Source organism: Triturus cristatus, chromosome 4_2 (genome assembly GCF_964204655.1).
Source record: "Triturus cristatus chromosome 4_2, aTriCri1.1, whole genome shotgun sequence".
Lineage (NCBI taxonomy): Eukaryota > Metazoa > Chordata > Amphibia > Caudata > Salamandridae > Triturus > Triturus cristatus.
The window spans coordinates 413,434,478-413,462,414 of record NC_140586.1 but is presented as its reverse complement, the minus strand read 5'-3'; the positions used below and the strand labels follow the sequence as shown (position 1 = coordinate 413,462,414).

General features: G+C 41.7%; 17 non-coding genes across 17 annotated transcripts; 12 read left to right on the top strand and 5 right to left on the bottom strand.

The window, feature by feature from the left end:
• Nucleotides 1–120: 120 nt before the first annotated feature.
• Nucleotides 121–202, top strand: TRNAS-UGA (transfer RNA serine (anticodon UGA)). Its single transcript has one exon. It is a non-coding gene; the product is annotated as a tRNA-Ser (tRNA).
• Nucleotides 203–753: 551 nt separating this feature from the next.
• On the bottom strand, nt 754–827 carry TRNAT-AGU (transfer RNA threonine (anticodon AGU)). Its single transcript has one exon. It is a non-coding gene; the product is annotated as a tRNA-Thr (tRNA).
• A 3,525-nt stretch (nt 828–4,352) lies between these two features.
• Nucleotides 4,353–4,434, top strand: TRNAS-UGA (transfer RNA serine (anticodon UGA)). Its single transcript has one exon. It is a non-coding gene; the product is annotated as a tRNA-Ser (tRNA).
• Nucleotides 4,435–6,480: 2,046 nt separating this feature from the next.
• TRNAS-UGA (transfer RNA serine (anticodon UGA)) lies at nt 6,481–6,562 on the top strand. Its single transcript has one exon. It is a non-coding gene; the product is annotated as a tRNA-Ser (tRNA).
• A 551-nt stretch (nt 6,563–7,113) lies between these two features.
• On the bottom strand, nt 7,114–7,187 carry TRNAT-AGU (transfer RNA threonine (anticodon AGU)). The gene has a single exon. It is a non-coding gene; the product is annotated as a tRNA-Thr (tRNA).
• Nucleotides 7,188–8,609: 1,422 nt separating this feature from the next.
• Nucleotides 8,610–8,691, top strand: TRNAS-UGA (transfer RNA serine (anticodon UGA)). The gene has a single exon. It is a non-coding gene; the product is annotated as a tRNA-Ser (tRNA).
• Nucleotides 8,692–9,242: 551 nt separating this feature from the next.
• On the bottom strand, nt 9,243–9,316 carry TRNAT-AGU (transfer RNA threonine (anticodon AGU)). The gene has a single exon. It is a non-coding gene; the product is annotated as a tRNA-Thr (tRNA).
• A 3,553-nt stretch (nt 9,317–12,869) lies between these two features.
• Nucleotides 12,870–12,951, top strand: TRNAS-UGA (transfer RNA serine (anticodon UGA)). The gene has a single exon. It is a non-coding gene; the product is annotated as a tRNA-Ser (tRNA).
• Nucleotides 12,952–13,502: 551 nt separating this feature from the next.
• On the bottom strand, nt 13,503–13,576 carry TRNAT-AGU (transfer RNA threonine (anticodon AGU)). The gene has a single exon. It is a non-coding gene; the product is annotated as a tRNA-Thr (tRNA).
• A 1,423-nt stretch (nt 13,577–14,999) lies between these two features.
• On the top strand, nt 15,000–15,081 carry TRNAS-UGA (transfer RNA serine (anticodon UGA)). The gene has a single exon. It is a non-coding gene; the product is annotated as a tRNA-Ser (tRNA).
• Nucleotides 15,082–17,126: 2,045 nt separating this feature from the next.
• TRNAS-UGA (transfer RNA serine (anticodon UGA)) lies at nt 17,127–17,208 on the top strand. The gene has a single exon. It is a non-coding gene; the product is annotated as a tRNA-Ser (tRNA).
• A 2,048-nt stretch (nt 17,209–19,256) lies between these two features.
• On the top strand, nt 19,257–19,338 carry TRNAS-UGA (transfer RNA serine (anticodon UGA)). Its single transcript has one exon. It is a non-coding gene; the product is annotated as a tRNA-Ser (tRNA).
• Nucleotides 19,339–19,889: 551 nt separating this feature from the next.
• Nucleotides 19,890–19,963, bottom strand: TRNAT-AGU (transfer RNA threonine (anticodon AGU)). The gene has a single exon. It is a non-coding gene; the product is annotated as a tRNA-Thr (tRNA).
• A 1,423-nt stretch (nt 19,964–21,386) lies between these two features.
• On the top strand, nt 21,387–21,468 carry TRNAS-UGA (transfer RNA serine (anticodon UGA)). Its single transcript has one exon. It is a non-coding gene; the product is annotated as a tRNA-Ser (tRNA).
• A 2,049-nt stretch (nt 21,469–23,517) lies between these two features.
• TRNAS-UGA (transfer RNA serine (anticodon UGA)) lies at nt 23,518–23,599 on the top strand. Its single transcript has one exon. It is a non-coding gene; the product is annotated as a tRNA-Ser (tRNA).
• Nucleotides 23,600–25,648: 2,049 nt separating this feature from the next.
• TRNAS-UGA (transfer RNA serine (anticodon UGA)) lies at nt 25,649–25,730 on the top strand. The gene has a single exon. It is a non-coding gene; the product is annotated as a tRNA-Ser (tRNA).
• A 2,049-nt stretch (nt 25,731–27,779) lies between these two features.
• TRNAS-UGA (transfer RNA serine (anticodon UGA)) lies at nt 27,780–27,861 on the top strand. The gene has a single exon. It is a non-coding gene; the product is annotated as a tRNA-Ser (tRNA).
• The last annotated feature ends 76 nt before the right edge of the window (nt 27,862–27,937 follow it).

The window sequence follows — 27,937 nt, the reverse complement described above, 5'->3', positions numbered from 1 at the left end:
TTATAAAGAAGATTATGTGCTCAATATTGTCTGCGCCTTCCCTTCATTAACTAACATCTTTTACCCATACTATAGACCACATTACAGCTTATTTATGAGTGAGTGCACATCTTGAAAGGTATAGTCGTGGCCGAGTGGTTAAGGCGATGGACTTGAAGTCCATTGGGGTCTCCCTGCACAGGTTCGAATCCTGCCGACTACGCTTTCCTTTTTATTATGTCATTACATTTTGACGTGGAAACTAATTATGTGGTTCGTAAACATCTGCATATCCGCATAATTGTGTCTTTGCTACTCTTGTGCCAAGTGTGCTGCACCTGTTGTTTGAAGCTTGCATTACTGCTTCCCATGTTGTACTTTGATGGCAGTGCAGCTTAAAAACATCTTTTCACTTCACAAAACCAAACTGATACTGAAATGCGCATACTCTCATATAAGTGAATTGATTTATCTTCTGCATTTGTTCATATCACTAACACCTGGCAGACATTAAAGCATGGCTGCATATTTATTGGTTAAATAAATATGGAAATATACCAGTTTCAGCTTTATTTTTCTCACAAAGCCCATAATAAATATGGATGAATACAGATAAAGTTGACAACAAATTAAATATGGATAAATACAGACGGAAATGTCAAAAAAATAAACACCATAAAACCGGGAGCCCTAAATATAATAGGACCAACTGGGTTTACAAAGAATGAGTCTATTATCTAACAGTACCTCTTCTATGAGGTTGCGTAAAACAAAATGTACTGCTGAGATTCGAACTCAGGATCTCCTGTTTACTAGACAGGCGCTTTAACCAACTAAGCCACAGCACCTACTCTGTTTCACGACTCACCACTGTACCTTCTGTCCTGGTGTCACTGTGAGGCCCAGCATATTTTTCTGTCTTGAAAGATTTGATATTTTTCAGCTGCTACCGATAAGAAAATGGAGAAGAAAAATCAGATATTAAGATGGAAATATTACAAAGAGGGTCATGAAAAACTGATATCATTATACGTACGTATCTGTATTTATTTTCTAAAGTTTTACACTGATGGGCCAGGGGCTCAATGCATTCGTTAAACTAAACCAGATTACAATTATTTAAAGGTCATTAATATACACAAGATCATTCCTGATGCCTACATTACCCATGTGCTCTTTCCTTCACCTCTCGTGGCCTCTGGACATCCCACCAAGCAGCAGAGGAACCGCAACTCACGGAGAGAAAGTGTCACCTAAGTGACGCGTCCATGTTCAAACAGCGCTTCACAAAGTGCACTTTGAGAGACCCAAGAAAACTTGGCAGAGGCGGGTATCACAGCAAGGAGGGCTGATAGCCCGCAGTGCCCTTTACATGGCTATAGCAATACTCACCCTGGTCCTGGTCCAAACATCAGCCACCAGAGCTCAGTAAATTACCAGAATAAACAACAACCCTATATGGTGTTTTTATAGCCTTGTTTTTTAATGGATTTCTTTTCTACTTTATGAAAAAGGTGTTGCCCGTACAGAGATCGAACTCACAGCCTTGGTGTTACTAGCACCATGCTCTAACCAACTGACCTAACCGGCCAAAGCATAATGTGATACTAAAGGAGTTCTACTGAAACTGAAGAGGCAGTGACTGTACACAGAGACATTGAATAGACAGACAGACAGTCCATTGCTGACCCATCATAGTTTCAGGCCAAGACATTGAAGCGCTCCAATAATCCTGCACCAATTCGCACACACCGGGGAGCATCACCAAAGAACACAGATAGTATTTAATGAGCTGCACTGAACGTGCTTCAATAACAAGAGCTGCACGACCATCACTCCCCAGAAAAGATGGATTGAAGGCAAGAATCATCCGCAGACCCTCCCATCTGCCACACTCATCCAGAAAGGTACTGGTCTCGGCTTGGTAGCACTCGCATGCTCAATGCTATGCAGGTTCATCTCACTCCCGAGCTTAATCCATACCACATACTGTCATTCACTGGGCTCTCAATCCTTAACCCTTCACTTCCTGTACCTTTTTCTCTGTACTCCTTACCCAATCTCTCATACCTGCCCCTCCCTTCACTTTCATAGAACTGGACCCTTGCTGCGCCTTCTTCTGTGATTCTCCAGAAAACACAGTTTATAACCTTATAAAGAAGATTATGTGCTCAATATTGTCTGCGCCTTCCCTTCATTAACTAACATCTTTTACCCTTACTATAGACCACATTACTGCTTATTTATGAGTGAGTGCACATCTAGAAAGGTGTAGTCATGGCCGAGTGGTTAAGGCGATGGACTTGCAATCCATTGGTATCTCACCGCGCAGTTTCGAATCCTGCCGACTACGCTTTCCTTTTTATTATGTCATTACATTTTGACGTGGAAACTAATTATGTGGTTCGTAACCATCTGCATATCCGCATAATTGTGTCTTTGCTACTCTTGTGCTAAGTGTGCTGCACCTGTTGTTTGAAGCTTGCATTACTGCTTCCCATGTTGTACTTTGATGGCAGTGCAGCTTAAAAACATCTTTTCACTTCACAAAACCAAACTGATACTGAAATGCGCATACTCTCATATAAGTGAACTGATGTATCTTCTGCATTTGTTCATATCACTAACACCTGGCAGACATTAAAGCATGGCTGCATATTTATTGGTTAAAAAAATATGGAAATATACCAGTTTCAGCTTTATTTTTCTCACAAAACCCATAATAAATATGGATGAATACAGATAAAGTTGACAACAAATTAAATATGGATAAATACAGACGGAAATGTCAAAAAAATAAACACCATAAAACCGGGATCCCTAAATATAATAGGACCAACTGGGTTTACAAAGAATGAGTCTATTATCTAACCGTACCTCTTCTATGAGGTTGTGTAAAACAAAAGGTACTGCTGAGATTCGAACTCAGGATCTCCTGTTTACTAGACAGGCGCATTAACCAACTAAGCCACAGCACCTACTCTGTTTCACGACTCACCACTGTACCTTCTGTCCTGGTGTCACTGTGAGGCCCTGCATATTTTTCTGTCTTGAAAGATTTGATATTTTTCAGCTGCTACCGAAAAGAAAATGGAGAAGAAAAATCTGATATTAAGATGGAAATATTACAAAGAGGGTCATGAAAAACTAATATCATTATACGTACGTATCTGTATTTATTTTCTAAAGTTTTACACTGATGGGCCAGGGGCTCAATGCATTCGCTAAACTAAACCAGATTACAATTATTTAAAGGTCACCAATATACACAAGATCAATCCTGATGCCTACATTACCCATGTGCTCTTTCCTTCACCTCTCGTGACCTCTGGACATCCCACCAAGAAGCAGAGGAACCGCAACTCACGGAGAGAAAGTGTCACCTCAGTGACGCGTCCATGTTCAAACAGCGCTTCACAAAGTGCCCTTTGAGAGACCCAAGAAAACTAGGCAGAGGCGGGTATCACAGCAAGGAGGGCTGATAGCCCGCAGTGCCCTTTACATGGCTATAGCAATACTCACCCTGGTCCTGGTCCAAACATCAGCCACCAGAGCTCAGTAAATTACCAGAATAAACAACAACCCTATATGGTGTTTTTATAGCCTTGTTTTTTAATGGATTTCTTTTCTACTTTATGGAAAAGGTGTTGCCCGTACGGAGATCGAACTCACAGCCTTGGTGTTACTAGCACCATGCTCTAACCAACTGACCTAACCGGCCAAAGCATAATGTGATACTAAAGGAGTTCTATTGAAACTGAAGAGGCAGTGACTGTACACAGAGACATTGAATAGACAGACAGACAGGCCATTGCTGACCCATCATAGCTTCAGGCCAAGACATTGAAGCGCTCCAATAATCCTGCACCAATTCGCACACACCGGGGAGCATCACCAAAGTACACAGATAGTATTTAATGAGCTGCACTGAACGTGCTTCAATAACAAGAGCTGCACGACCATCACTCCCCAGAAAAGATGGATTGAAGGCAAGAATCATCCGCAGACCCTCCCATCTGCCACACTCATCCAGAAAGGTACTGGTCTCGGCTTGGTAGCACTCGCATGCTCAATGCTATGCAGGTTCATCTCACACCCGAGCTTAATCCATACCACACACTGTCACTCACTGGGCTCTCAATCCTTAACCCTTCACTTCCTGTACCTTTTTCTCTGTACTCTTCACCCAATCTCTCATACCTGCCCCTCCCTTCACTTTCATAGAACTGGACCCTTGCTGCGCCTTCTTCTGTGATTCTCCAGAGAACACAGTTTATAACCTTATAAAGAAGATTATGTGCTCAATATTGTCTGCGCCTTCCCTTCATTAACTAACATCTTTTACCCATACTATAGACCACATCTTGAAAGGTGTAGTCGTGGCCGAGTGGTTAAGGCGATGGACTTGAAATCCATTGGGGTCTCCCCGCGCAGGTTCGAATCCTGCTGACTACGCTTTCCTTTTTATGTCATTACATTTTGACGTGGAAACTAATTATGTGGTTCGTAAACATCTGCATATCCGCATAATTGTGTCTTTGCTACTCTTGTGCTAAGTGTGCTGCACCTGTTGTTTGAAGCTTGCATTACTGTTTCCCATGTTGTTCTTTGATGGCAGTGCAGCTTAAAAACATCTTTTCACTTCATAAAAACTAAACTGATACTGAAATGCGCATACTCTCATATAAGTGAATTGATTTATCTTCTGCATTTGTTCATATCACTAACACCTGGCAGACATTAAAGCATGGCTGCATATTTATTGGTTAAATAAATATGGAAATATACCAGTTTCAGCTTTATTTTTCTCACAAAACCCATAATAAATATGGATGAATACAGATAAAGTTGACAACAAATTAAATATGGATAAATACAGACGGAAATGTCAAAAATATAAACGCCATAAAACCGGGAGCCCTAAATATAATAGGACCAACTGGGTTTACAAAGAATGAGTCTATTATCTAACAGTACCTCTTCTATGAGGTTGTGTAAAACAAAAGGTACTGCTGAGATTCAAACTCAGGATCTCCTGTTTACTAGACAGGCGCTTTAACCAACTAAGACACAGCACCTACTCTGTTTCACGACTCACCACTGTACCTTCTGTCCTGGTGTCACTGTGAGGCCCTGCATATTTTTCTGTCTTGAAAGATTTGATATTTTTTAGCTGCTACCGAAAAGAAAATGGAGAAGAAAAATCTGATATTAAGATGGAAATATTACAAAGAGGGTCATGAAAAACTAATATCATTCTACGTACGTATCTGTATTTATTTTCTAAAGTTTTACACTGATGGGCCAGGGGCTCAATGCATTCGTTAAACTAAACCAGATTACAATTATTTAAAGGTCACCAATATACACAAGATCAATCCTGATGCCTACATTACCCATGTGCTCTTTCCTTCACCTCTCGTGACCTCTGGACATCCCACCAAGAAGCAGAGGAACCGCAACTCACGGAGAGAAAGTGTCACCTCAGTGACGCGTCCATGTTCAAACAGCGCTTCACAAAGTGCACTTTGAGAGACCCAAGAAAACTTGGCAGAGGCGGGTTTCACAGCAAGGAGGGCTGATAGCCCGAAGTGCTCTTTACATGGCTATAGCAATACTCACCCTGGTCCTGGTCCAAACATCAGCCACCAGAGCTCAGTAAATTACCAGAATAAACAACAACCCTATATGGTGTTTTTATAGCCTTCTTTTTTAATGGATTTCTTTTCTACTTTATGGAAACGCTGTTGCCCGTACGGAGATCGAACTCACAGCCTTGGTGTTACTAGTACCATGCTCTAACCAACTGACCTAACCGGCCAAAGCATAATGTGATACTAAAGGAGTTCTATTGAAACTGAAGAGGCAGTGACTGTACACAGAGACATTGAATAGACAGACAGACAGGCCATTGCTGACCCATCATAGTTTCAGGCCAAGACATTGAAGCGCTCCAATAATCCTGCACCAATTCGCACACACCGGGGAGCATCACCAAAGAGCACAGATAGTATTTAATGAGCTGCACTGAACGTGCTTCAATAACAAGAGCTGCACGACCATCACTCCCCAGAAAAGATGGATTGAAGGCAAGAATCATCCGCAGACCCTCCCATCTGCCACACTCATCCAGAAAGGTACTGGTCTCGGCTTGGTAGCACTCGCATGCTCAATGCTATGCAGGTTCATCTCACACCCGAGCTTAATCCATACCACACACTGTCACTCACTGGGCTCTCAATCCTTAACCCTTCACTTCCTGTACCTTTTTCTCTGTACTCCTTACCCAATCTCTCATACCTGCCCCTCCCTTCACTTTCATAGAACTGGACCCTTGCTGCGCCTTCTTCTGTGATTCTCCAGAGAACACAGTTTATAACCTTATAAAGAAGATTATGTGCTCAATATTGTCTGCGCCTTCCCTTCATTAACTAACATCTTTTACCCATACTATAGACCACATTACAGCTTATTTATGAGTGAGTGCACATCTTGAAAGGTGTAGTCGTGGCCGAGTGGTTAAGGCGATGGACTTGAACTCCATTGGGGTCTCCCCGTGCAGGTTCGAATCCTGCCGACTACGCTTTCCTTTTTATTATGTCATTACATTTTGACGTGGAAACTAATTATGTGGTTCGTAAACATCTGCATATCCGCATAATTGTGTCTTTGCTACTCTTGTGCCAAGTGTGCTGCACCTGTTGTTTGAAGCTTGCATTACTGCTTCCCATGTTGTACTTTGATGGCAGTGCAGCTTAAAAACATCTTTTCACTTCACAAAACCAAACTGATACTGAAATGCGCATACTCTCATATAAGTGATTTGATTTATCTTCTGCATTTGTTCATATCACTAACACCTGGCAGACATTAAAGCATGGCTGCATATTTATTGGTTAAATAAATATGGAAATATACCAGTTTCAGCTTTACTTTTCTCACAAAACCCATAATAAATATGGATGAATACAGATAAAGTTGACAACAAATTAAATATGGATAAATACAGACGGAAATGTCAAAAAAATAAACACCATAAAACCGGGAGCCCTAAATATAATAGGACCAACTGGGTTTACAAAGAATGAGTCTATTATCTAACAGTACCTCTCCTATGAGGTTGTGTAAAACAAAAGGTACTGCTGAGATTCGAACTCAGGATCTCCTGTTTACTAGACAGACGCTTTAACCAACTAAGCCACAGCACCTACTCTGTTTCACGACTCACCACTGTACCTTCTGTCCTGGTGTCACTGTGAGGCCCTGCATATTTTTCTGTCTTGAAAGATTTGATATTTTTCAGCTGCTACCGAAAAGAAAATGGAGAAGAAAAATCTGATATTAAGATGGAAATATTACAAAGAGGGTCATGAAAAACTAATATCATTATACGTACGTATCTGTATTTATTTTCTAAAGTTTTACACTGATGGGCCAGGGGCTCAATGCATTCGTTAAACTAAACCAGATTACAATTATTTAAAGGTCACCAATATACACAAGATCATTCCTGATGCCTACATTACCCGTGTGCTCTTTCCTTCACCTCTCGTGGCCTCTGGACATCCCACCAAGAAGCAGAGGAACCGCAACTCTTGGAGAGAAAGTGTCACCTAAGTGACGCGTCCATGTTCAAACAGCGCTTCACAAAGTGCACTTTGAGAGACCCAAGAAAACTTGGCAGAGGCGGGTATCACAGCAAGGAGGGCTGATAGCCCGCAGTGCCCTTTACATGGCTATAGCAATACTCACCCTGGTCCTGGTCCAAACATCAGCCACCAGAGCTCAGTAAATTACCAGAATAAACAACAACCCTATATGGTGTTTTTATAGCCTTGTTTTTTAATGGATTTCTTTTCTACTTTATGGAAAAGGTGTTGCCCGTACGAAGATCGAACTCACAGCCTTGGTGTTACTAGCACCATGCTCTAACCAACTGACCTAACCGGCCAAAGCATAATGTGATACTAAAGGAGTTCTATTGAAACTGAAGAGGCAGTGACTGTACACAGAGACATTGAATAGACAGACAGACAGGCCATTGCTGACCCATCATAGTCTCAGGCCAAGACATTGAAGCGCTCCAATAATCCTGCACCAATTCGCACACACCGGGGAGCATCACCAAAGAACACAGATAGTATTTAATGAGCTGCACTGAACGTGCTTCAATAACAAGAGCTGCACGACCATCACTCCCCAGAAAAGATGGATTGAAGGCAAGAATCATCCACAGACCCTCCCATCTGCCACACTCATCCAGAAAGGTACTGGTCTCGGCTTGGTAGCACTCGCATGCTCAATGCTATGCAGGTTCATCACACACCCGAGCTTAATCCATACCACACACTGTCACTCACTGGGCTCTCAATCCTTAACCCTTCACTTCCTGTACCTTTTTCTCTGTACTCCTTACCCAATCTCTCATACCTGCCCCTCCCTTCACTTTCATAGAACTGGACCCTTGCTGCGCCTTCTTCTGTGATTCCCAGAGAACACAGTTTATAACCTTATAAAGAAGATTATGTGCTCAATATTGTCTGCGCCTTCCCTTCATTAACTAACATCTTTTACCCATACTATAGACCACATTACAGCTTATTTATGAGTGAGTGCACATCTTGAAAGGTATAGTCGTGGCCGAGTGGTTAAGGCGATGGACTTGAAATCCATTGGGGTCTCCCTGCACAGGTTCGAATCCTGCCGACTACGCTTTCCTTTTTATTATGTCATTACATTTTGACGTGGAAACTAATTATGTGGTTCGTAAACATCTGCATATCCGCATAATTGTGTCTTTGCTACTCTTGTGCCAAGTGTGCTGCACCTGTTGTTTGAAGCTTGCATTACTGCTTCCCATGTTGTACTTTGATGGCAGTGCAGCTTAAAAACATCTTTTCACTTCACAAAACCAAACTGATACTGAAATGCGCATACTCTCATATAAGTGAATTGATTTATCTTCTGCATTTGTTCATATCACTAACACCTGGCAGACATTAAAGCATGGCTGCATATTTATTGGTTAAATAAATATGGAAATATACCAGTTTCAGCTTTATTTTTCTCACAAAGCCCATAATAAATATGGATGAATACAGATAAAGTTGACAACAAATTAAATATGGATAAATACAGACGGAAATGTCAAAAAAATAAACACCATAAAACCGGGAGCCCTAAATATAATAGGACCAACTGGGTTTACAAAGAATGAGTCTATTATCTAACAGTACCTCTTCTATGAGGTTGCGTAAAACAAAATGTACTGCTGAGATTCGAACTCAGGATCTCCTGTTTACTAGACAGGCGCTTTAACCAACTAAGCCACAGCACCTACTCTGTTTCACGACTCACCACTGTACCTTCTGTCCTGGTGTCACTGTGAGGCCCAGCATATTTTTCTGTCTTGAAAGATTTGATATTTTTCAGCTGCTACCGATAAGAAAATGGAGAAGAAAAATCAGATATTAAGATGGAAATATTACAAAGAGGGTCATGAAAAACTGATATCATTATACGTACGTATCTGTATTTATTTTCTAAAGTTTTACACTGATGGGCCAGGGGCTCAATGCATTCGTTAAACTAAACCAGATTACAATTATTTAAAGGTCATTAATATACACAAGATCATTCCTGATGCCTACATTACCCATGTGCTCTTTCCTTCACCTCTCGTGGCCTCTGGACATCCCACCAAGCAGCAGAGGAACCGCAACTCACGGAGAGAAAGTGTCACCTAAGTGACGCGTCCATGTTCAAACAGCGCTTCACAAAGTGCACTTTGAGAGACCCAAGAAAACTTGGCAGAGGCGGGTATCACAGCAAGGAGGGCTGATAGCCCGCAGTGCCCTTTACATGGCTATAGCAATACTCACCCTGGTCCTGGTCCAAACATCAGCCACCAGAGCTCAGTAAATTACCAGAATAAACAACAACCCTATATGGTGTTTTTATAGCCTTGTTTTTTAATGGATTTCTTTTCTACTTTATGAAAAAGGTGTTGCCCGTACAGAGATCGAACTCACAGCCTTGGTGTTACTAGCACCATGCTCTAACCAACTGACCTAACCGGCCAAAGCATAATGTGATACTAAAGGAGTTCTACTGAAACTGAAGAGGCAGTGACTGTACACAGAGACATTGAATAGACAGACAGACAGTCCATTGCTGACCCATCATAGTTTCAGGCCAAGACATTGAAGCGCTCCAATAATCCTGCACCAATTCGCACACACCGGGGAGCATCACCAAAGAACACAGATAGTATTTAATGAGCTGCACTGAACGTGCTTCAATAACAAGAGCTGCACGACCATCACTCCCCAGAAAAGATGGATTGAAGGCAAGAATCATCCGCAGACCCTCCCATCTGCCACACTCATCCAGAAAGGTACTGGTCTCGGCTTGGTAGCACTCGCATGCTCAATGCTATGCAGGTTCATCTCACTCCCGAGCTTAATCCATACCACACACTGTCATTCACTGGGCTCTCAATCCTTAACCCTTCACTTCCTGTACCTTTTTCTCTGTACTCCTTACCCAATCTCTCATACCTGCCCCTCCCTTCACTTTCATAGAACTGGACCCTTGCTGCGCCTTCTTCTGTGATTCTCCAGAAAACACAGTTTATAACCTTATAAAAAAGATTATGTGCTCAATATTGTCTGCGCCTTCCCTTCATTAACTAACATCTTTTACCCTTACTATAGACCACATTACTGCTTATTTATGAGTGAGTGCACATCTAGAAAGGTGTAGTCATGGCCGAGTGGTTAAGGCGATGGACTTGCAATCCATTGGTATCTCACCGCGCAGTTTCGAATCCTGCCGACTACGCTTTCCTTTTTATTATGTCATTACATTTTGACGTGGAAACTAATTATGTGGTTCGTAACCATCTGCATATCCGCATAATTGTGTCTTTGCTACTCTTGTGCTAAGTGTGCTGCACCTGTTGTTTGAAGCTTGCATTACTGCTTCCCATGTTGTACTTTGATGGCAGTGCAGCTTAAAAACATCTTTTCACTTCACAAAACCAAACTGATACTGAAATGCGCATACTCTCATATAAGTGAATTGATGTATCTTCTGCATTTGTTCATATCACTAACACCTGGCAGACATTAAAGCATGGCTGCATATTTATTGGTTAAAAAAATATGGAAATATACCAGTTTCAGCTTTATTTTTCTCACAAAACCCATAATAAATATGGATGAATACAGATAAAGTTGACAACAAATTAAATATGGATAAATACAGACGGAAATGTCAAAAAAATAAACACCATAAAACCGGGATCCCTAAATATAATAGGACCAACTGGGTTTACAAAGAATGAGTCTATTATCTAACCGTACCTCTTCTATGAGGTTGTGTAAAACAAAAGGTACTGCTGAGATTCGAACTCAGGATCTCCTGTTTACTAGACAGGCGCATTAACCAACCAAGCCACAGCACCTACTCTGTTTCACAACTCACCACTGTACCTTCTGTCCTGGTGTCACTGTGAGGCCCTGCATATTTTTCTGTCTTGAAAGATTTGATATTTTTCAGCTGCTACCGAAAAGAAAATGGAGAAGAAAAATCTGATATTAAGATGGAAATATTACAAAGAGGGTCATGAAAAACTAATATCATTATACGTACGTATCTGTATTTATTTTCTAAAGTTTTACACTGATGGGCCAGGGGCTCAATGCATTCGTTAAACTAAACCAGATTACAATTATTTAAAGGTCACCAATATACACAAGATCATTCCTGATGCCTACATTACCCATGTGCTCTTTCCTTCACCTCTCGTGACCTCTGGACATCCCACCAAGAAGCAGAGGAACCGCAACTCACGGAGAGAAAGTGTCACCTCAGTGACGCGTCCATGTTCAAACAGCGCTTCACAAAGTGCACTTTGAGAGACCCAAGAAAACTTGGCAGAGGCGGGTTTCACAGCAAGGAGGGCTGATAGCCCGAAGTGCTCTTTACATGGCTATAGCAATACTCACCCTGGTCCTTGTCCAAACATCAGCCACCAGAGCTCAGTAAATTACCAGAATAAACAACAACCCTATATGGTGTTTTTATAGCCTTCTTTTTTAATGGATTTCTTTTCTACTTTATGGAAACGGTGTTGCCCGTACGGAGATCGAACTCACAGCCTTGGTGTTACTAGCACCATGCTCTAACCAACTGACCTAACCGGCCAAACCATAATGTGATACTAAAGGAGTTCTATTGAAACTGAAGAGGCAGTGACTGTACACAGAGACATTGAATAGACAGACAGACAGGCCATTGCTGACCCATCATAGTTTCAGGCCAAGACATTGAAGCGCTCCAATAATCCTGCACCAATTCGCACACACCGGGGAGCATCACCAAAGAACACAGATAGTATTTAATGAGCTGCACTGAACGTGCTTCAATAACAAGAGCTGCACGACCATCACTCCCCAGAAAAGATGGATTGAAGGCAAGAATCATCCGCAGACCCTCCCATCTGCCACACTCATCCAGAAAGGTACTGGTCTCGGCTTGGTAGCACTCGCATGCTCAATGCTATGCAGGTTCATCTCACACCCGAGCTTAATCCATACCACACACTGTCACTCACTGGGCTCTCAATCCTTAACCCTTCACTTCCTGTACCTTTTTCTCTGTACTCCTTACCCAATCTCTCATACCTGCCCCTCCCTTCACTTTCATAGAACTGGACCCTTGCTGCGCCTTCTTCTGTGATTCTCCAGAGAACACAGTTTATAACCTTATAAAGAAGATTATGTGCTCAATATTGTCTGCACCTTCCCTTCATTAACTAACATCTTTTACCCATACTATAGACCACATTACAGCTTATTTATGAGTGAGTGCACATCTTGAAAGGTGTAGTCGTGGCCGAGTGGTTAAGGCGATGGACTTGAAATCCATTGGGGTCTCCCTGCGCAGGTTCGAATCCTGCCGACTACGCTTTCCTTTTTATTATGTCATTACATTTTGACGTGGAAACTAATTATGTGGTTCGTAAACATCTGCATATCCGCATAATTGTGTCTTTGCTACTCTTGTGCCAAGTGTGCTGCACCTGTTGTTTGAAGCTTGCATTACTGCTTCCCATGTTGTACTTTGATGGAAGTGCAGCTTAAAAACATCTTTTCACTTCACAAAACCAAACTGATACTGAAATGCGCATACTCTCTTATAAGTGAATTGATTTATCTTCTGCATTTGTTCATATCACTAACACCTTGCAGACATTAAAGCATGGCTGCATATTTATTGGTTAAATAAATATGGAAATATACCAGTTTCAGCTTTATTTTTCTCACAAAACCCATAATAAATATGGATGAATACAGATAAAGTTGACAACAAATTAAATATGGATAAATACAGACGGAAATGTCAAAAAAATAAACACCATAAAACCGGGAGCCCTAAATATAATAGGACCAACTGGGTTTACAAAGAATGAGTCTATTATCTAACAGTACCTCTTCTATGAGGTTGTGTAAAACAAAAGGTACTGCTGAGATTCGAACTCAGGATCTCCTGTTTACTAGACAGGCGCTTTAACCAACTAAGCCACAGCACCTACTCTGTTTTACGACTCACCACTGTACCTTCTGTCCTGGTGTCACTGTGAGGCCCTGCATATTTTTCTGTCTTGAAAGATTTGATATTTTTCAGCTGCTACCGAAAAGAAAATGGAGAAGAAAAATCTGATATTAAGATGAAAATATTACAAAGAGGGTCATGAAAAACTAATATCATTATACGTACGTATCTGTATTTATTTTCTAAAGTTTTACACTGATGGGCCAGGGGCTCAATGCATTCGCTAAACTAAACCAGATTACAATTATTTAAAGGTCACCAATATACACAAGATCATTCCTGATGCCTATATTACCCATGTGCTCTTTCCTTCACCTCTCGTGACCTCTGGACATCCCACCAAGAAGCAGAGGAACCGCAACTCACGGAGAGAAAGTGTCACCTCAGTGACGCGTCCATGTTCAAACAGCGCTTCACAAAGTGCCCTTTGAGAGACCCAAGAAAACTAGGCAGAGGCGGGTATCACAGCAAGGAGGGCTGATAGCCCGCAGTGCCCTTTACATGGCTATAGCAATACTCACCCTGGTCCTGGTCCAAACATCAGCCACCAGAGCTCAGTAAATTACCAGAATAAACAACAACCCTATATGGTGTTTTTATAGCCTTGTTTTTTAATGGATTTCTTTTCTACTTTATGGAAAAGGTGTTGCCCGTACGGAGATCGAACTCACAGCCTTGGTGTTACTAGCACCATGCTCTAACCAACTGACCTAACCGGCCAAAGCATAATGTGATACTAAAGGAGTTCTATTGAAACTGAAGAGGCAGTGACTGTACACAGAGACATTGAATAGACAGACAGACAGGCCATTGCTGACCCATCATAGCTTCAGGCCAAGACATTGAAGCGCTCCAATAATCCTGCACCAATTCGCACACACCGGGGAGCATCACCAAAGTACACAGATAGTATTTAATGAGCTGCACTGAACGTGCTTCAATAACAAGAGCTGCACGACCATCACTCCCCAGAAAAGATGGATTGAAGGCAAGAATCATCCGCAGACCCTCCCATCTGCCACACTCATCCAGAAAGGTACTGGTCTCGGCTTGGTAGCACTCGCATGCTCAATGCTATGCAGGTTCATCTCACACCCGAGCTTAATCCATACCACACACTGTCACTCACTGGGCTCTCAATCCTTAACCCTTCACTTCCTGTACCTTTTTCTCTGTACTCTTCACCCAATCTCTCATACCTGCCCCTCCCTTCACTTTCATAGAACTGGACCCTTGCTGCGCCTTCTTCTGTGATTCTCCAGAGAACACAGTTTATAACCTTATAAAGAAGATTATGTGCTCAATATTGTCTGCGCCTTCCCTTCATTAACTAACATCTTTTACCCATACTATAGACCACATTACAGCTTATTTATGAGTGAGTGCACATCTTGAAAGGTGTAGTCGTGGCCGAGTGGTTAAGGCGATGGACTTGAAATCCATTGGGGTCTCCCCGCGCAGGTTCGAATCCTGCCGACTACGCTTTCCTTTTTATGTCATTACATTTTGACGTGGAAACTAATTATGTGGTTCGTAAACATCTGCATATCCGCATAATTGTGTCTTTGCTACTCTTGTGCTAAGTGTGCTGCACCTGTTGTTTGAAGCTTGCATTACTGTTTCCCATGTTGTTCTTTGATGGCAGTGCAGCTTAAAAACATCTTTTCACTTCATAAAAACTAAACTGATACTGAAATGCGCATACTCTCATATAAGTGAATTGATTTATCTTCTGCATTTGTTCATATCACTAACACCTGGCAGACATTAAAGCATGGCTGCATATTTATTGGTTAAATAAATATGGAAATATACCAGTTTCAGCTTTATTTTTCTCACAAAACCCATAATAAATATGGATGAATACAGATAAAGTTGACAACAAATTAAATATGGATAAATACAGACGGAAATGTCAAAAATATAAACGCCATAAAACCGGGAGCCCTAAATATAATAGGACCAACTGGGTTTACAAAGAATGAGTCTATTATCTAACAGTACCTCTTCTATGAGGTTGTGTAAAACAAAAGGTACTGCTGAGATTCAAACTCAGGATCTCCTGTTTACTAGACAGGCGCTTTAACCAACTAAGACACAGCACCTACTCTGTTTCACGACTCACCACTGTACCTTCTGTCCTGGTGTCACTGTGAGGCCCTGCATATTTTTCTGTCTTGAAAGATTTGATATTTTTTAGCTGCTACCGAAAAGAAAATGGAGAAGAAAAATCTGATATTAAGATGGAAATATTACAAAGAGGGTCATGAAAAACTAATATCATTCTACGTACGTATCTGTATTTATTTTCTAAAGTTTTACACTGATGGGCCAGGGGCTCAATGCATTCGTTAAACTAAACCAGATTACAATTATTTAAAGGTCACCAATATACACAAGATCATTCCTGATGCCTACATTACCCATGTGCTCTTTCCTTCACCTCTCGTGGCCTCTGGACATCCCACCAAGAAGCAGAGGAACCGCAACTCACGGAGAGAAAGTGTCACCTAAGTGACGCGTCCATGTTCAAACAGCGCTTCACAAAGTGCACTTTGAGAGACCCAAGAAAACTTGGCAGAGGCGGGTATCACAGCAAGGAGGGCTGATAGCCCGCAGTGCCCTTTACATGGCTATAGCAATACTCACCCTGGCCCTGGTCCAAACATCAGCCACCAGAGCTCAGTAAATTACCAGAATAAACAACAACCCTATATGGTGTTTTTATAGCCTTGTTTTTTAATGGATTTCTTTTCTACTTTATGGAAAAGGTGTTGCCCGTACGGAGATCAAACTCACAGCCTTGGTGTTACTAGCACCATGCTCTAACCAACTGACCTAACCGGCCAAAGCATAATGTGATACTAAAGGAGTTCTATTGAAACTGAAGAGGCAGTGATTGTACACAGAGACATTGAATAGACAGACAGACAGGCCATTGCTGACCCATCATAGTTTCAGGCCAAGACATTGAAGCGCTCCAATAATCCTGCACCAATTCGCACACACCGGGGAGCATCACCAAAGAGCACAGATAGTATTTAATGAGCTGCACTGAACGTGCTTCAATAACAAGAGCTGCACGACCATCACTCCCCAGAAAAGATGGATTGAAGGCAAGAATCATCCCAGACCCTCCCATCTGCCACACTCATCCAGAAAGGTACTGGTCTCGGCTTGGTAGCACTCGCATGCTCAATGCTATGCAGGTTCATCTCACACCCGAGCTTAATCCATACCACACACTGTCACTCACTGGGCTCTCAATCCTTAACCCTTCACTTCCTGTACCTTTTTCTCTGTACTCCTTACCCAATCTCTCATACCTGCCCCTCCCTTCACTTTCATAGAACTGGACCCTTGCTGCGCCTTCTTCTGTGATTCTCCAGAGAACACAGTTTATAACCTTATAAAGAAGATTATGTGCTCAATATTGTCTGCGCCTTCCCTTCATTAACTAACATATTTTACCGATACTATAGACCACATTACAGCTTATTTATGAGTGAGTGCACATCTTGAAAGGTGTAGTCGTGGCCGAGTGGTTAAGGCAATGGACTTGAAATCCATTGGGGTCTCCCCGCGCAGGTTCGAATCCTGCCTACTACGCTTTCCTTTTTATTATGTCATTACATTTTGACGTGGAAACTAATTATGTGGTTCGTAAACATCTGCATATCTGCATAATTGTGTCTTTGCTACTCTTGTGCCAAGTGTGCTGCACCTGTTGTTTGAAGCTTGCATTACTGCTTCCCATGTTTTACTTTGATGGCAGTGCAGCTTAAAAACATCTTTTCACTTCATAAAACCAAACTGATACTGAAATGCGCATACTCTCATATAAGTGAATTGATTTATCTTCTGCATTTGTTCATATCACTAACACCTGGCAGACATTAAAGCATGGCTGCATATTTATTGGTTAAATAAATATGGAAATATACCAGTTTCAGCTTTATTTTTCTCACAAAACCCATAATAAATATGGATGAATACAGATAAAGTTGACAACAAATTAAATATGGATAAATACAGACGGAAATGTCAAAAAAATAAACACCATAAAACCGGGAGCCCTAAATATAATAGGACCAACTGGGTTTACAAAGAATGAGTCTATTATCTAACAGTACCTCTTCTATGAGGTTGTGTAAAACAAAAGGTACTGCTGAGATTCGAACTCAGGATCTGCTGTTTACAAGACAGGTGCTTTAACCAACTAAGCCACAGCACCTACTCTATTTCAAGACTCACCACTGTACCTTCTGTCCTGGTGTCACTGGGAGGCCCTGCATATTTTTCTGTCTTGAAAGATTTGATATTTTTCAGCTGCTACCGAAAAGAAAATGGAGAAGAAAAATCTGATATTAAGATGGAAATATTACAAAGAGGGTCATGAAAAACTAATATCATTATACGTACGTATCTGTATTTATTTTCTAAAGTTTTACACTGATGGGCCAGGGGCTCAATGCATTCGTTAAACTAAACCAGATTACAATTATTTAAAGGTCACCAATATACACAAGATCATTCCTGATGCCTACATTACCCATGTGCTCTTTCCTTCACCTCTCTTGGCCTCTGGACATCCCACCAAGAAGCAGAGGAACCGCAACTCACGGAGAGAAAGTGTCACCTAAGTGACGCGTCCATGTTCAAACAGCGCTTCACAAAGTGCACTTTGAGAGACCCAAGAAAACTTGGCAGAGGCGGGTATCACAGCAAGGAGGGCTGATAGCCCGCAGTGCCCTTTACATGGCTATACCAATACTCACCCTGGTCCTGGTCCAAACATCAGCCACCAGAGCTCAGTAAATTACCAGAATAAACAACAACCCTCTATCGTGTTTTTATAGCCTTGTTTTTTAATGGATTTCTTTTCTACTTTATGGAAAAGGTGTTGCCCGTACGGAGATCGAACTCACAGCCTTGGTGTTACTAGCACCATGCTCTAATCAACTGACCTAACCGGCCAAAGCATAATGTGATACTAAAGGAGTTCTATTGAAACTGAAGAGGCAGTGACTGTACACAGAGACATTGAATAGACAGACAGACAGGCCATTGCTGACCCATCATAGTTTCAGGCCAAGACATTGAAGCGCTCCAATAATCCTGCACCAATTCGCACACACCGGGGAGCATCACCAAAGAACACAGATAGTATTTAATGAGCTGCACTGAACGTGCTTCAATAACAAGAGCTGCACGACCATCACTCCCCAGAAAAGATGGATTGAAGGCAAGAATCATCCGCAGACCCTCCCATCTGCCACACTCATCCAGAAAGGTACTGGTCTCGGCTTGGTAGCACTCGCATGCTCAATGCTATGCAGGTTCATCTCACACCCGAGCTTAATCCATACCACACACTGTCACTCACTGGGCTCTCAATCCTTAACCCTTCACTTCCTGTACCTTTTTCTCTGTACTCCTTACCCAATCTCTCATACCTGCCCCTCCCTTCACTTTCATAGAACTGGACCCTTGCTGCGCCTTCTTCTGTGATTCTCCAGAGAACACAGTTTATAACCTTATAAAGAAGATTATGTGCTCAATATTGTCTGCGCCTTCCCTTCATTAACTAACATCTTTTACCCATACTATAGACCACATTACAGCTTATTTATGAGTGAGTGCACATCTTGAAAGGTGTAGTCGTGGCCGAGTGGTTAAGGCGATGGACTTGAAATCCATTGGGGTCTCCCCGCGCAGGTTCGAATCCTGCCGACTACGCTTTCCTTTTTATTATGTCATTACATTTTGACGTGGAAACTAATTATGTGGTTCGTAAACATCTGCATATCCGCATAATTGTGTCTTTGCTACTCTTGTGCCAAGTGTGCTGCACCTGTTGTTTGAAGCTTGCATTACTGCTTCCCATGTTGTACTTTGATGGCAGTGCAGCTTAAAAACATCTTTTCACTTCACAAAACCAAACTGATACTGAAATGCGCATACTCTCATATCAGTGAATTGATGTATCTTCTGCATTTGTTCATATCACTAACACCTGGCAGACATTACAGCATGGCTGCATATTTATTGGTTAAATAAATATGGAAATATACCAGTTTCAGCTTTATTTTTCTCACAAAACCCATAATAAATATGGATGAATACAGATAAAGTTGACAACAAATTAAATATGGATAAATACAGACGGAAATGTCAAAAAAATAAACACCATAAAACCGGGAGCCCTAAATATAATAGGACCAACTGGGTTTACAAAGAATGAGTCTATTATCTAACAGTACCTCTTCTATGAGGTTGTGTAAAACAAAAGGTACTGCTGAGATTCGAACTCAGGATCTCCTGTTTACTAGACAGGCGCTTTAACCAACTAAGCCACAGCACCTACTCTGTTTCACGACTCACCACTGTACCTTCTGTCCTGGTGTCACTGTGAGGCCCTGCATATTTTTCTGTCTTAAAAGATTTGATATTTTTCAGCTGCTACCGAAAAGAAAATGGAGAAGAAAAATCTGATATTAAGATGGAAATATTACAAAGAGGGTCATGAAAAACTAATATCATTATACGTACGTATCTGTATTTATTTTCTAAAGTTTTACACTGATGGGCCAGGGGCTCAATGCATTCGTTAAACTAAACCAGATTTCAATTATTTAAAGGTCACCAATATACACAAGATCATTCCTGATGCCTACATTACCCATGTGCTCTTTCCTTCACCTCTCGTGACCTCTGGACATCCCACCAAGAAGCAGAGGAACCGCAACTCACGGAGAGAAAGTGTCACCTCAGTGACGCGTCCATGTTCAAACAGCACTTCACAAAGTGCACTTTGAGAGACCCAAGAAAACTTGGCAGAGGTGGGTTTCACAGCAAGGAGGGCTGATAGCCCGCAGTGCCCTTTACATGGCTATAGCAATACTCACCCTGGTCCTGGTCCAAACATCAGCCACCAGAGCTCAGTAAATTACCAGAATAAACAACAACTCTATATGGTGTTTTTATAGCCTTGTTTTTTAATGGATTTCTTTTCTACTTTATGAAAAAGGTGTTGCCCGTACGGAGATCGAACTCACAGCCTTGGTGTTATTAGCACCATGCTCTAACCAACTGACCTAACCGGCCAAAGCATAATGTGATACTAAAGGAGTTCTATTGAAACTGAAGAGGCAGTGACTGTACACAGAGACATTGAATAGACAGACAGACAGGCCATTGCTGACCCATCATAGTTTCAGGCCAAGACATTGAAGCGCTCCAATAATCCTGCACCAATTCGCACACACCGGGGAGCATCACCAAAGAACACAGATAGTATTTAATGAGCTGCACTGAACGTGCTTCAATAACAAGAGCTGCACGACCATCACTCCCCAGAAAAGATGGATTGAAGGCAAGAATCATCCGTAGACCCTCCCATCTGCCACACTCATCCAGAAAGGTACTGGTCTCGGCTTGGTAGCACTCGCATGCTCAATGCTATGCAGGTTCATCTCGCACCCGAGCTTAATCCATACCACACACTGTCACTCACTGGGCTCTCAATCCTTAACCCTTCACTTCCTGTACCTTTTTCTCTGTACTCCTTACCCAATCTCTCATACCTGCCCCTCCCTTCACTTTCATAGAACTGGACCCTTGCTGCGCCTTCTTCTGTGATTCTCCAGAGAACACAGTTTATAACCTTATAAAGAAGATTATGTGCTCAATATTGTCTGCGCCTTCCCTTCATTAACTAACATCTTTTACCCATACTATAGACCACATTACAGCTTATTTATGAGTGAGTGCACATCTTGAAAGGTGTAGTTGTGGCCGAGTGGTTAAGGCGATGGACTTGAAATCCATTGGGGTCTCCCCGCGCAAGTTTGAATCCTGCCGACTACGCTTTCCTTTTTATTATGTCATTACATTTTGACGTGGAAACTAATTATGTGGTTCGTAAACATCTGCATATCCGCATAATTGTGTCTTTGCTACTCTTGTGCTAAGTGTGCTGCACCTGTTGTTTGAAGCTTGCATTACTGTTTCCCATGTTGTACTTTGATGGCAGTGCAGCTTAAAAACATCTTTTCACTTCATAAAAACTAAACTGATACTGAAATGCGCATACTCCCATATAAGTGAATTGATTTATCTTCTGCATTTGTTCATATCACTAACACCTGGCAGACATTAAAGCATGGCTGCATATTTATTAGTTAAATAAATATGGAAATATACCAGTTTCAGCTTTATTTTTCTCACAAAACCCATAATAAATATGGATGAATACAGATAAAGTTGACAACAAATTAAATATGGATAAATACAGACGGAATTGTCAAAAAAATAAACACCATAAAACCGGGAGCCCTAAATATAATAGGACCAACTGGGTTTACAAAGAATGAGTCTATTATCTAACAGTACCTCTTCTATGAGGTTGTGTAAAACAAAAGGTACTGCTGAGATTCGAACTCAGGATCTCCTGTTTACTAGACAGGCGCATTAACCAACTAAGCCACAGCACCTACTCTGTTTCACAACTTACCACTGCACCTTCTGTCCTGGTGTCACTGTGAGGCCCTGCATATTTTTCTGTCTTGAAAGATTTGATATTTTTCAGCTGCTACCGAAAAGAAAATGGAGAAGAAAAATCTGATATTAAGATGGAAATATTACAAAGAGGGTCATGAAAAACTAATATCATTATACGTACGTATCTGTATTTATTTTCTAAAGTTTTACACTGATGGGCCAGGGGCTCAATGCAATCATTAAACTAAACCAGATTACAATTATTTAAAGGTCACCAATATACACAAGATCATTCCTGATGCCTACATTACCCATGTGCTCTTTCCTTCACCTCTTGTGACCTCTGGACATCCCACCAAGAAGCAGAGGAACCGCAACTCACGGAAAGAAAGTGTCACCTCAGTGACGCGTCCATGTTCAAACAGCGCTTCACAAAGTGCTCTTTGAGAGACCCAAGAAAGCTTGGCAGAGGTGGGTTTCACAGCAAGGAGGGCTGATAGCCCGCAGTGCCCTTTACATGGCTATAGCAATACTCACCCTGGTCCTGGTCCAAACATCAGCCACCAGAGCTCAGTAAATTACCAGAATAAACAACAACCCTATATGGTGTTTTTATAGCCTTGTTTTTTAATGGATTTCTTTTCTACTTTATGGAAAAGGTGTTGCCCGTACGGAGATCAAACTCACAGCCTTGGTGTTAGTAGCACCATGCTCTAACCAACTGACCTAACCGGCCAAAGCATAATGTGATACTAAAGGAGTTCTATTGAAACTGAAGAGGCAGTGACTGTACACAGAGACATTGAATAGACAGACAGACAGGCCATTGCTGACCCATCATAGTTTCAGGCCAAGATATTGAAGCGCTCCAATAACCCTGCACCAATTCGCACACACCGGGGAGCATCACCAAAGAACACAGATAGTATTTAATGAGCTGCACTGAACGTGCTTCAATAACAAGAGCTGCACGACCATCACTCCCCAGAAAAGATGGATTGAAGGCAAGAATCATCCGCAGACCCTCCCATCTGCCACACTCATCCAGAAAGGTACTGGTCTCGGCTTGGTAGCACTCGCATGCTCAATGCTATGCAGGTTCATCTCACACCCGAGCTTAATCCATACCACACACTGTCACTCACTGGGCTCTCAATCCTTAACCCTTCACTTCCTGTACCTTTTTCTCTGTACTCCTTACCCAATCTCTCATACCTGCCCCTCCCTTCACTTTCATAGAACTGGACCCTTGCTGCGCCTTCTTCTGTGATTCTCCAGAGAACACAGTTTATAACCTTATAAAGAAGATTATGTGCTCAATATTGTCTGCGCCTTCCCTTCATTAACTAACATCTTTTACCCATACTATAGACCACATTACAGCTTATTTATGAGTGAGTGCTCATCTTGAAAGGTGTAGTCGTGGCCGAGTGGTTAAGGCGATGGACTTGAAATCCATTGGGGTCTCCCCGCGCAGGTTCGAATCCTGCCGACTACGCTTTCCTTTTTATTATGTCATTACATTTTGACGTGGAAACTAATTATGTGGTTCGTAAACATCTGCATATCCGCATAATTGTGTCTTTGCTACTCTTGTGCTAAGTGTGCTGCACCTGTTGTTTGAAGCTTGCATTACTGTTTCCCATGTTGTACTTTGATGGCAGTGCAGCTTAAAAACATCTTTTCACTTCATAAAAACTAAACTGATACTGAAATGCGCATACTCCCATATAAGTGAATTGATTTATCTTCTGCATTTGTTCATATCACTAACACCTGGCAGACATTAAAGCATGGCTGCATATTTATTAGTTAAATAAATATGGAAATATACCAGTTTCAGCTTTATTTTTCTCACAAAACCCATAATAAATATGGATGAATACAGATAAAGTTGACAACAAATTAAATATGGATAAATACAGACGGAAATGTCAAAAAAATAAACACTATAAAACCGGGAGCCCTAAATATAATAGGACCAACTGGGTTTACAAAGAATGAGTCTATTATCTAACAGTACCTCTTCTATGAGGTTGTGTAAAACAAAAGGTACTGCTGAGATTCGAACACAGGATCTCCTGTTTACTAGACAGGCGCATTAACCAACTAAGCCACAGCACCTACTCTGTTTCACAACTTACCACTGCACCTTCTGTCCTGGTGTCACTGTGAGGCCCTGCATATTTTTCTGTCTTGAAAGATTTGATATTTTTCAGCTGCTACCGAAAAGAAAATGGAGAAGAAAAATCTGATATTAAGATGGAAATATTACAAAGAGGGTCATGAAAAACTAATATCATTATATGTACGTATCTGTATTTATTTTCTAAAGTTTTACACTGATGGGCCAGGGGCTCAATGCATTCGTTAAATTAAACCAGATTACAATTATTTAAAGGTCACCAATATACACAAGATCATTCCTGATGCCTACATTACCCATGTGCTCTTTCCTTCACCTCTCGTGACCTCTGGACATCCCACCAAGAAGCAGAGGAACCGCAACTCACGGAAAGAAAGTGTCACCTCAGTGACGCGTCCATGTTCAAACAGCGCTTCACAAAGTGCTCTTTGAGAGACCCAAGAAAACTTGGCAGAGGTGGGTTTCACAGCAAGGAGGGCTGATAGCCCGCAGTGCCCTTTACATGGCTATAGCAATACTCACCCTGGTCCTGGTCCAAACATCAGCCACCAGAGCTCAGTAAATTTCCAGAATAAACAACAACCCTATATGGTGTTTTTATAGCCTTGTTTTTTAATGGATTTCTTTTCTACTTTATCGAAAAGGTGTTGCCCGTACGGAGATCAAACTCACAGCCTTGGTGTTACTAGCACCATGCTCTAACCAACTGACCTAACCGGCCAAAGCATAATGTGATACTAAAGGAGTTCTATTGAAACTGAAGAGGCAGTGACTGTACACAGAGACATTGAATAGACAGACAGACAGGCCATTGCTGACCCATCATAGTTTCAGGCCAAGACATTGAAGCGCTCCAATAACCCTGCACCAATTCGCACACACCGGGGAGCCTCACCAAAGAACACAGATAGTATTTAATGAGCTGCACTGAACGTGCTTCAATAACAAGAGCTGCACGACCATCACTCCCCAGAAAAGATGGATTGAAGGCAAGAATCATCCGCAGACCCTCCCATCTGCCACACTCATCCAGAAAGGTACTGGTCTCGGCTTGGTAGCACTCGCATGCTCAATGCTATGCAGGTTCATCTCGCACCCGAGCTTAATCCATACCACACACTGTCACTCACTGGGCTCTCAATCCTTAACCCTTCACTTCCTGTACCTTTTTCTCTGTACTCCTTACCCAATCTCTCATACCTGCCCCTCCCTTCACTTTCATAGAACTGGACCCTTGCTGCGCCTTCTTCTGTGATTCTCCAGAGAACACAGTTTATAACCTTATACAGAAGATTATGTGCTCAATATTGTCTGCGCCTTCCCTTCATTAACTAACATATTTTACCCATACTATAGACCACATTACAGCTTATTTATGAGTGAGTGCACATCTTGAAAGGTGTAGTCGTGGCCGAGTGGTTAAGGCGATGGACTTGAAATCCATTGGGGTCTCCCCGCGCAGGTTCGAATCCTGCCGACTACGCTTTCCTTTTTATTATGTCATTACATTTTGACGTGGAAACTAATTATGTGGGTCGTAAACATCTGCATATCCGCATAATTGTGTCTTTGCTACTCTTGTGCTAAGTGTGCTGCACCTGTTGTTTGAAGCTTGCATTACTGTTTCCCATGTTGTACTTTGATGGCAGTGCAGCTTAAAAACATCTTTTCACTTCATAAAAACTAAACTGATACTGAAATGCGCATACTCCCATATAAGTGAATTGATTTATCTTCTGCATTTGTTCATATCACTAACACCTGGCAGACATTAAAGCATGGCTGCATATTTATTAGTTAAATAAATATGGAAATATACCAGTTTCAGCTTTATTTTTCTCACAAAACCCATAATAAATATGGATGAATACAGATAAAGTTGACAACAAATTAAATATGGATAAATACAGACGGAAATGTCAAAAAAATAAACACTATAAAACCGGGAGCCCTAAATATAATAGGACCAACTGGGTTTACAAAGAATGAGTCTATTATCTAACAGTACCTCTTCTATGAGGTTGTGTAAAATAAAAGATACTGCTGAGATTCGAACTCAGGATCTCCTGTTTACTAGCCAGGCGCATTAACCAACTAAGCCACAGCACCTACTCTGTTTCACAACTTACCACTGCACCTTCTGTCCTGGTGTCACTGTGAGGCCCTGCATATTTTTCTGTCTTGAAAGATTTGATATTTTTCAGCTGCTACCGAAAAGAAAATGGAGAAGAAAAATCTGATATTAAGATGGAAATATTACAAAGAGGGTCATGAAAAACTAATATCATTATACGTACGTATCTGTATTTATTTTCTAAAGTTTTACACTGATGGGCCAGGGGCTCAATGCATTCATTAAACTAAACCAGATTACAATTATTTAAAGGTCACCAATATACACAAGATCATTCCTGATGCCTACATTACCCATGTGCTCTTTCCTTCACCTCTTGTGACCTCTGGACATCCCACCAAGAAGCAGAGGAACCGCAACTCACGGAAAGAAAGTGTCACCTCAGTGACGCGTCCATGTTCAAACAGCGCTTCACAAAGTGCTCTTTGAGAGACCCAAGAAAACTTGGCAGAGGTGGGTTTCACAGCAAGGAGGGCTGATAGCCCGCAGTGCCCTTTACATGGCTATAGCAATACTCACCCTGGTCCTGGTCCAAACATCAGCCACCAGAGCTCAGTAAATTACCAGAATAAACAACAACCCTATATGGTGTTTTTATAGCCTTGTTTTTTAATGGATTTCTTTTCAACTTTATGGAAAAGGTGTTGCCCGTACGGAGATCAAACTCACAGCGTTGGTGTTACTAGCACCATGCTCTAACCAACTGACCTAACCGGCCAAAGCATAATGTGAGACTAAACGAGTTCTATTGAAACTGAAGAGGCAGTGACTGTACACAGAGACATTGAATAGACAGACAGACAGGCCATTGCTGACCCATCATAGTTTCAGGCCAAGACATTGAAGCGCTCCAATAACCCTGCACCAATTCGCACACACCGGGGAGCATCACCAAAGAACACAGATAGTATTTAATGAGCTGCACTGAACGTGCTTCAATAACAAGAGCTGCACGACCATCACTCCCCAGAAAAGATGGATTGAAGGCAAGAATCATCCGCAGACCCTCCCATCTGCCACACTCATCCAGAAAGGTACTGGTCTCGGCTTGGTAGCACTCGCATGCTCAATGCTATGCAGGTTCATCTCACACCCGAGCTTAATCCTTACCACACACTATCACTCACTGGGCTCTCAATCCTTAACCCTTCACTTCCTGTACCTTTTTCTCTGTACTCCTTACCCAATCTCTCATACCTGCCCCTCCCTTCACTTTCATAGAACTGGACCCTTGCTGCGCCTTCTTCTGTGATTCTCCAGAGAACACAGTTTATAACCTTATAAAGAAGATTATGTGCTCAATATTGTCTGCGCCTTCGCTTCATTAACTAACATCTTTTACCCATACTATAGACCACATTACAGCTTATTTATGAGTGAGTGCACATCTTGAAAGGTGTAGTCGTGGCCGAGTGGTTAAGGCGATGGACTTGAAATCCATTGGGGTCTCGCTGCGCAGGTTCGAATCCTGCCGACTACGCTTTCCTTCTTATTATGTCATTACATTTTGACGAGGAAACTAATTATTTAGTTCGTAAACATCTGCATATCCGCAT